General features: G+C 40.2%; 1 pseudogene; it reads left to right on the top strand.

Moving 5' to 3' along the window:
* Window positions 1–7,112: 7,112 nt before the first annotated feature.
* On the top strand, window positions 7,113–7,207 carry LOC118883872 (annotated as a pseudogene).
* The last annotated feature ends 689 nt before the right edge of the window (window positions 7,208–7,896 follow it).

The raw sequence follows: 7,896 nt of genomic DNA, 5'->3' as shown, positions 1-7,896 counted from the left end.
GGCTGTTTGCCATTTACTTTCCACGTGTGAGAATCTCAGTGGCTTCACATTCTTGCCAGTGGGTAGTCTGGTCTCCTTCTAAACTTAGCCTCTCTGTTAGGTGAGTCGCGGAATGCCACTGGGGTTTTCATTTGCATTTTCTTAGTACCCACCTGTGTGGAGCATCTTTTATGCACATATTTGCCATCCAAATATTTTCTTTTGTGAATTGTCTGTTCAAACATTTTGTCCAATATTTTACTTGGCTGCTTGCTTTCTTAAGTTTGAGTGGGCTTTTTGTTTTTTTTACATTTTGATAATAAGCCTTCTATCATATATATGAGCTGCAAGTATATTCTTTCTATGTGTGGCTTGTCTTTCATTCTTTTAAAAGTATCTTTGAAACAACAGGAAATTTAAAATCCTAATTAAGTCCAATTCATCAATTATTTCCTTTTATGCATTGTGCTTCTGGTATTAAATAAAGAAAATATTTGATTAACTCAAGCTTGCTAAGATTTTCTGTTTTCTTCAAGTATTTTACCTCTTTAGATTTTGCCTTTAGATCTATAAGCCATGTTGAGTTTGGGTTTTTTTAATATTTATTTATTTATTTATTTTTATTTTTGGCTGCATCGGGTCTTAGTTGCAGCATGCGGACTCCAGAGTGAGTGGGCTCTGTAGTTGTGGCACGCAGACTCTCTAGTTGTGGCTTGCCTGCTCAGTAGTTGCGGTACTTGGGCTTAGTTGCCCCGCAGCATGTGGGATCTTAGCTCCCTGACCAGTGATTGAACCCGCATCCACTGCATTGGAAGGTGGATTCTTAACCACTGGACCACCAGGGAAGTCCCTGAGTTAATGTTTTAACTGGTGTTAAGAATACATTTTTTTTGCATATGGATATCCAATTATTTCAGTACTATTTGTCGAAAATGATATAATTTCTCCAACTAATTGCCTTTGCACTTTTACTGAAAATAATTAGACTATGTTTATATAGCATGTTTCCATATTCATATTCTTTTCATATAGAATCATGCTAATATTGCAATAAAATAATTAAAAAGAGCAGAAATCAGTAAAATAAAACTCAGGAACTGAATTGAGAAAACAAAAAGTTTGTTATTTGAAAATATTGATCAAATTAATAAACACCTAGCAAGAATAATGCAAACACAAAGAGATAAAACACAAATATTCCAAAAATCAAGAATGAAACAGGGATATCCCCCAAATTCCTGGAGAAACTAGAAGAATAATAAGGAAATATTAGAATAGTTATATATTAATACCTTTGATCATTTAAATAAAATTGACAAATGGCTTTAAAAATGGGAACTCTTAATAGCCCTTTATCTAGTAAATAAAATGAACTTTTAATTTAAAAGCTTCCCACAAAAAAGTCTAGGTCCAGACATACTGAATGCAATCAAACATTTTCAGAAAAATACATAACAATTTTATACAAACCCTGTCAGAATGGATGAGTTGGTGAGCCTGTGCTCTCCAGGCCTCTGAGTGCAGGCGGGGCCGTGGACTCGGGGCCCCAGTACCACACCGTGGGGTCCACTGATGATGTGCACAACTCTGGACCCATGGGCTCTTCCAACCAGTCACCCTGCAGCTGAGCTGGCTGGTTGCTGTGGGATACTTGTTGCTAGGAGACTCGGGGATGCCTGAGAACTCACATGGTGCGGGTGCTTCCCTCAACGTTCTGTCCCTTTTCACTCTGTTCTGATTGCTCTCCCAGTCTCTTGCAGTTCCTTCATCATTTTCTCTGACATTTCCCCTCATAAACCGTGTGTTTAATCCTGTCTACTTCTTGCCTCGAAGAAACTAAAGCCTTTGGAGAAAATGGATGGCACTAGGAGTGGTCTGAGAAAACAAGTGGTTTTCAGTCCAATCGCCCCATCAAAGGAGACAGAGCTGCTCTCACAGCCTGGGGCAGGAAGGAGCTGTGTGTGGACACCTCCTGGTCATCTCTTGACCCATTTTAACTGGAAACTGACATCTCCACCTAACTTGGACCCATATCAAGCTGATCAAGGGATCAGCTTCTGAGACCTGCCCAGATGGTAGATGAAGTTGAGGAGACTTGGAATGAAAGCGGAGGAGGAGAGGATGACAGCCAAGAGCAGCCCTAGCACCAGTTGCAGTGACTGGACATAATGGGACCCATCACCTCCCTCTGCTGGTTGCGTCTGAAAGAGATGCACGGCAGCCATGTAGATGCTGCCTGCGCTGGTGACGCTTCCTGCCATGACCTGCCGCCTTTCTTTCTATATATTAGCACGAAACTAGCAGAAATTGAACATTTAAAATAACACTGTTTACAACAGCCTCAAAGATATTAAATATTTAGACTAAATTTGACAAAAATGCCAGACCTGTCGATTGACAAATTTAAAAAAAAAAAATGCTAAGAGACAGCAAAGGAGGCTCAAATGAATGGGAGATTCCCTTTGTACACAGACGAAGAGATCCAATACTGTTAAGATGTCAGTTCTCCCCAAAATGATATATATTCAATGCTACCCCAGTCAAAATGCCAGGCACGTTTTGTAGAAGCTGATTCTAAAATTTATATGGAAACCCAGAGGATCTAGAATAGCCGTAACAAGTTTGCATAAAAAAGAAAAAAACTGGAGAAATTATACTAATTGGAGGATTTCAAGGGTTAATGCAAATCTACAATAATTAAGACAGTGTGGTATAGAATGAAGATAGACTAATAATTCAACAGAACACAATAGAGAGTCCAAAAATAAACACACACATGTGTTCAATTAATTTTCAGAAAGGCTGTGAAGACAGTTCCAATTCTAGGACATTCTCTACAAACGTGTCGGAATCATCATCTATCCCTGTGCAAACACTATGAACTTTAATTCATATATTGCATCACACTCAAAAATTAACTCAAATAAATCATAGCCTAAATGTGAAACCTATGAGAAAACACAGAAGACAATCTTTGTGAATTTGAGTTGAACAAAGATTTCTGAGTTTTGGTATTGAAATGCAATCCATATGAGAAAAATATGATAAATTAAACTTTTTCAAAGTTAAAAACTTCTGCTGTTCAAAATGCACTATTAAGAGAAACTAAAGACAAGCCACGGACAGATAAAATGTTTTCAAATTACGTACCTGTTACAGAAATTGTATTCAGAATAGATAAAGATCTTTCAAAACTCAATACTAAGAAAACAAACAACCGAGTTTCTAAAAAAGGGGCAGAAGCTTTGAGAAGGTACTTGATAAAGATATTTGAATGATAAATAAGCACATGAGGAGATGCTCAATATTATTAGCCATTAGGGAAATATGAATTAAAACGGCACTGAGACGTCACCGCACACCATTCAGAATGGGTTAAAATTAACATGACTGCCCACACCAGGTCAAAGGAGGACGACGGGGTGCGACTGAAATTCTCATACACTCTTGTTGGGAAATGAGAACACAGTCGTTTTGGAAGACAGTTTAGCAATTTCATAAAATGTTGAACACACACCTGTCGTAGTGGATTGGATGGCGGCCCCCCAAAACATATGTCCCCATCTTAATCCCAGGAACTGGTGAATATGACCTTACAAGGCAAAATCCTCAGGACCTTGAGGAACGGAGCACGTCCTGGGTAGCCCAGGAGGGTCGCGGCTGATGTCAGCATCCTTAGGAGACGGAAGCAGGGAGGAGGAAGAAGGACCGCGGAAGCAGAGACTGGGGGTGTGGACGCAGGGCACGGGATGCTGAGGGACAGCAGGAGTGGGAGGGGCCAGAAGGGTCCTCCCCAGAGCCTCTGAGACGCCTCGACTTTGCACTTCCAGCCTGAGAACTCTGAGAAAATACATTTTTGTTGTTTTAAGGCACTGGCTCTCTGGGGGTTTGTTACAGCTGCCCTAGGCAAGTAAACCACCTACCACGGGAGCCAGCCACCCACTCCTATGTATTTTCCCAAGAGAAATGGAAGTCCAGAGCCACAAAAGGTCTCGTATGTGAATGTTCAGAGCAGCTTTATTGAAAGTCATCATGACAATGAGAATTTTGGGGGTGATAAGTGTGTTCATCACCGTGATGGTGAGGATGAATTCATGGTGTTTACTTATGTCAAAATTTAGGAAATTGTCCAGTTTATCCCATGTCAAAATATCAGAGTAAAGCTGTTTACAGATATTTTAAAAATCTCAAAATACAACATCTTAGTTTTGTGAATAAATTACAGATAAAAACAGGGAGAACGGTAATGGGGTATGTGTCCTGGATGTAATAATAATACATAGTATAAAATTGTATGTTTTGTTAACAAATTAGTACATTAAGTTCTTTGGAAATATAAGTCCCAGTTTTGGGTGCAGGAATCTTTGATCTCCTCCCACTAAGTCATTAAACTTTTATGCTTGCCTAGCTTATCTCTACTTTAATTTCTATTGCAGGAAATAAAGAAGGACGAGACCACTGAATTTTAGTTAGAACGAATACAGGGACACTGATAAAGAAATGCAAAATGCTGCAGAAATGTTTCTGTTGTGGCTAGTACCCTGCTCATCCACTGAATGATGGTTGTAAAGAGTATCTACAATGGAAAAGAAAACGTACTTCAGTTTGATATTATACTTTTTCAAACCACTAAACATCCTGATATTAATCAGTATGTAACTGAATAAAATATTCATAAACATTTAAAACTAATCTATCTCATAGTGTATGAAACAAAAAAAAAGACAAAATTAAACAAGAAAACAACTTTTGTATGAATAACCTTCAAGAATTATCCATGCTTAAAGAAGATGTGGCACATATATACAATGGAATATTACTCAGCCATAAAAAGAAGTGAAATTGAGTTATTTGTAGTGAGGTGGATGGACCTAGAGTCTGTCATACAGAGTGAAGTAAGTCAGAAAGAGAAAAACAATATGCTAACACATATATATGGAATCTAAAAGAAAAAAAAAAGGTTCTGAAGAACCTAGGGGCAGGACAGGAATAAAGATGCAGACGTACAGAATGGATTTGAGGACACGGGGAGGGGGAAGGGTAAGCTGGGACGAAGTGAGAGAGTGGCATGGACATATATATGCTACCAAATGTAAAATCGATAGCTAGTGGGAAGCAGCTGCATAGCACAGGGAGATCAGCTCGGTGCTTTGTGACCACCTAGAGGGGTGGGATAGGGACAGTGGGAGGGAGACGCAAGAGGGAGGAGATATGGGGATATATGTATATGTATAGGTGATTCACTTTGTTATAAAGCAGAAATTAACACACCATTGTAAAGCAATTATACCCCAATAAAGATTTTTTAAAAAAAAAGAATTATCCATGCTTAAGTAAAGTGGTGTATATATATGATTACACAAACTCTTGTTTACTTTCCTGTTCTTGTAAACTCATTTTACTAATACTGCCTGCAATTGGGATTAGAAAGATGTTTGGAAAAGATTAAGAGGTTAATATTTGCAAATCTCCTTAATGGCATAAAATGTCATATAAATGCTAATTTTCTTGGGTATTTACTAATTCTAAAGCAAATCTCAATAACTCCTTGCATTTTAAAAAAGCTTCTTAACACAGAAATTCAGTGCACATTTTCAACATTAATGGAATCTGCAAGTGTGCCTAAGAGTAGAAAATGAGTGTATTAAACCCGTTCTCGCAGTGCCTGGAGTACGCTGTGTAGCTAACAAGGCAGCTTTGGAGATTATTAATCCCTATAAATTATAAATGTATCATTCACTATGTTGGGAAAGGAACGTACTTATTTATGCTCTAGAAAATCAGAGTGATTAATGCACCATCCTAGACTGCAGAACTAGACTTTTCATGATCTTGATTTATTATTTTATTTGGTGATATAGTTTATTTTAGTGGTTAGGCAGAAATTTAGACTTCATTGATTCAAGCCATTCCATTGGTGTTATTTTTATAAAGTTACTTGCTTTTGGTGATGTTTAGTTGTTTATTTCATTACTAAAAAAGTAAGTGGATATATTTTGTGCATGTGTATGTATTACATTGTGTGTATTGTGTAATATCCACAAGGCACAATGTGCTGAAAATAAGCCTTTTCCTATTCCCTGTTCCCTAATCATGGCTTCCTTTCTCCTCTGATTCCCCACACAAATGGTCATTTGCTGCACACTTGGTTCTCCACTTTGGTTGTGTGCCTGTCAATGTATCTTGTGTATCTTTCCTTATTACCACGTACAGAACAGCCTCATTCTTTTTAAGTGGCATTATATGGATTGTAACATAATTTATTTAATTAGTTCCTGATTGATGGGCATTAATGTTGTTTCACATAATTTGCCAGTGCCGCAATGCAGCCAAGAATATCCTGTGTGTAGGTGCTTTTTCTGCATGCTTCAGCGTTTCTGGGCTATAAATACCTAGGAGTTCTGCTAGCTTGTCTGTCTTGGGTTTTGATGGCTCTGACCAACCCCCAAGAAACTAGAAAGGAAAAGGGAGTGAACTGAGAAACATGTGGAAAACTGGAGGTGTTTCTTTGGCCTGAAAGAGAAGGCAGCCCGCGGCCGTGGGCGGAGAATCAGACGGGAACAGCCTGGGGGGCCTGACCCCTCGTCCCTGGCAGGGCCTGGGGACAAGCAGTGCCCTTCTCCACACCTGCTGGAAGCCTGGGCCTGGGTCTGTGTTCAACCACTGTCCCCATGATGTTTTGAAAGCATAGCTACTGTGCAGATGGATAGATCTGTGGTTGCCAAATACAGATACTGTCACGGAAATACCTCTGCTCTACACATGCCTCAGTTTTAAGTCTGACACTTCTTCGTATCACGATGAATTGCACCTCAAGACCCTTTCCTGCCAGCATTAAGTCTGACACTTCTTCGTATCACGATGAATTGCACCTCAAGACCCTTTCCTGCCAGCAAAATGAGGACGTGTTCCGATTACTCTGAACCTCACAATGGAAAGGGTCAGGGTCCCACCTCTTTTTTCCCCAAAATGTTCCTAGAACCACCTTCCGGTATGCTACGTCCACCATCCCTGCTCTGCCCCCTAAGGGCTCTTAGGCAAAGCAGCTCTGCCCAGGGGTGAAGACCTGTGCCATCCTACCCAACTCAAATCCGCAAAATTAAAGGTGAACACACAAGTGTGACTCTTCTTCAAGCTTTGTGCAGTGGCAGGATAGTAGCCAGTGAGGTTTATCCGAGGTGCGATTATTGCTAATTGAAAAGACAGGAATTAAGGAAGAAACAAAAAGAGACAGAGAGAGAGAGAGAGAGAAGGAAGCAAAGGGGGAGGTGAAGGAGGTGAGGGGGGAGGGAGGGAGAATTCCAAGGTGATTTTCTCTTTCTACAGATTCAGAGAAATGTAGGACACCTTTGGTAAACTCTCTACCAATCTTTTCTAGCACTGGAGGAACTTTGCACAGAAGTTTCATGCTGATTCTGAAAATGTACTTCTTCTTGTTCTCTTTGGTCTACTTTTAGATCCTGTAATTTGCGTATCCACTTAATTACATATAAATTAGATGTTTTCATAGTCAATGCAAAGTCCACCATACAAAGAACATAACCCAAACAGAGAAGGTCACAGAGGGCTTCTCTTGGCACAAATAAAAATTGACCCAGTCATGCATTTGACAGAGAGAGGCATCACCGATAAGGGTCTTTGCTCCAAAGATCATGGGACAAAGAAATTCAGCCGGAGCGGTGGGGAGGGAGCGTTTCCTACCCCAGAGACGACAGCTGCCCGGAAAGGAGACAGACAGCTGATGGCCACGTTGCTGGGAAGATTCAGCAGCCCCACAAGTGAGCGCGTCTCGTCCGAAATGGGTGAGGCTTGGACCCACAGAAGCACACACATTTGTTTAGATCTTTCTGACAGGTTTTCCCTTCTCAGCTCTCCAGGGTGGCGTTGACTGGTTTTCCAGCGTCACAGCCCAGCCCG

Source organism: Balaenoptera musculus, chromosome 17, assembly GCF_009873245.2.
Source record: "Balaenoptera musculus isolate JJ_BM4_2016_0621 chromosome 17, mBalMus1.pri.v3, whole genome shotgun sequence".
In the NCBI taxonomy this organism is placed as follows: Eukaryota; Metazoa; Chordata; class Mammalia; order Artiodactyla; family Balaenopteridae; genus Balaenoptera; species Balaenoptera musculus.
Note: the sequence above shows the minus strand (reverse complement) of the source record. Positions and strands in the feature narration are given on the sequence as shown.